General features: G+C 38.5%; 1 non-coding gene across 1 annotated transcript; it reads left to right on the forward strand.

Moving 5' to 3' along the window:
• Positions 1-798: 798 nt before the first annotated feature.
• Positions 799-901, forward strand: LOC115030303 (U6 spliceosomal RNA). Its single transcript, XR_003835890.1, has one exon. It is a non-coding gene; the product is annotated as a U6 spliceosomal RNA (small nuclear RNA).
• The last annotated feature ends 1,035 nt before the right edge of the window (positions 902-1,936 follow it).

A 1,936-nucleotide genomic window follows, 5' to 3' on the forward strand; every position in this document is an offset into this window, starting at 1 on the left:
CCTCTTCTGTATAGCTGTACATTCTCAAGAGGTATTATGGGGCAGTGTAGAGGGAGGGAACCTAAACGCTATGGTTATACATCTACAGGTCTCATGAAGGTGGGGGAATATATGGCTGGACCAAGGACTTCCAGGGAATAGAAGACAACTATGGCCAGCTAGGTTTGGTGTTGGGGAGCAGAGCAAGTGTGCAGGGAGGGGATCTAACCTGAATTGTTCTGGTTAAGCAGGTCTGATAAAGGCAGACAAAGAAGTAGCCTGAGTTATGTTTTTATAAGAGAAGTTTAGAGTGATAGAATCTCTGAGATTGTTCATGAAATTGAAAGAGTTTTAAGTTAGGCAGATAGAGAGAGAGAGAGAGAGAGAGAGAGAGAGAGAGAGAGAAGACAGACAGACAAACAGAGACAGAGACAGACAGAGAGACAGAGTGACAGAGAGAGAGAGAAACAGATAATAAGAATTAAGAATAGTGGAAATAGATTATGATGTGTAATCTCAGAGTTAAGTTGATAGAATTAGGGATAATCAGAGAGGTTGTGGCAAAAGAGCATAGACAGGGAAGCCATCCATTGATGGCACTGTCAAGAGTTTTGGTGAGGTAAGAAATAGGGGGGAATGTTGTTCCAAAAAATGTTCCAGGACTCTAAGGACATAATCTTGTTTCTGGAAGTGTAACAATGTGAAAGTATGCCAATATCTGGGAGACAGAAAGCTGGAGATGAAAGAAGAACAATTTTTATGTGCAGATCAATGTTTTTCATTGGAAACAGGAAGCACATAAGAAGATGTAGAAACAGCGCTAGCTTTGGCAGCATATACTAAAATTGGAACGATACAGAGAAATTTAGCATGCCTCCTGTGCATGGATGATATGGAAATTAATGAAGTGTTCCATATTTTTCAGAGTAAAAGCCTGGAAAACAATATTCCAAGCAAATGGTCTGAAGAAAAAAGCTGGAGTGGCCATTCTAATATCTAGTAAAATCGACTTCCAAACCAAAATTATCAAAAAAGACAAAGATGGGTACTTCATAGTCATTAAAGGTAAAATCTTCCAAGAGGAACTCTCAATTCTGAAAATCTATGCGCCAAATGCAAGGACAGCCACATTTATTGAAGAAACATTAGTAAAGCTCAAAGCACACCTTCTACCTCACACAATAATAGTGGGAGACTTCAACACAACACTTTCATCAAGGGAAACAGAAACTAAACATGGACACAGGAAAACTAATGGAAGTTATGAAACAAATGGATTTAACAGATATCTACAGAACATTTTAATCCTAAAACAAGAGGATATACCTTCTTCTCAGTATCTCAAGGTACCTTCTCCAAAATTGACCATATAATTGGTCACAAAACAGGACACAACAGATACAAAAATGTTGAAATTGTCTCATGCATCCTATCAGGTCTCCATGGCCAAAGGCTGATCTTCCAAAACAACATAAATAATAGAAAACCAGCATTCACGTGGAAACTGAACAACACTCTCCTCAATGATAACTTGGTCAAGGAAAAAATAAAGAAAGAAATTAAAGACTTTTTAGAGTTTAATGAAAATGAAGCCACAACATACCCAAACTTATGGGACACAATGAAAGCATTTCTAAGAGGAAAACACATACCTCTGAGTGCCTCCAAAAAGAAACTAGAGAGAGCACACACTAGCAGCTTGACAACACACCTAAATGTTCTGGAACAAAAGGAAGCAAGTTCACCCAAGAGGAGTAGATGGTAGGAAATATTCAAACTCAGGGCTGAAATCAACCAAGTGAAAATAAGAAGAACCATTAAAAGAATCAACCAAAGGAGGAGCTGGTTCTTTGAGAAAATCAACAAGATAGATAAACCCTTAGCCAGACTCCATAGAGGGCTCAGGGGCAGCATCCTAATTAACAAAATCGGAAATGAAAAGGGAGACATAACAACG

The sequence above is a fragment of the Mus caroli genome, unplaced genomic scaffold (assembly GCF_978045245.1).
Source record: "Mus caroli unplaced genomic scaffold, Mus_caroli_1 scaffold_20, whole genome shotgun sequence".
In the NCBI taxonomy this organism is placed as follows: Eukaryota; Metazoa; Chordata; class Mammalia; order Rodentia; family Muridae; genus Mus; species Mus caroli.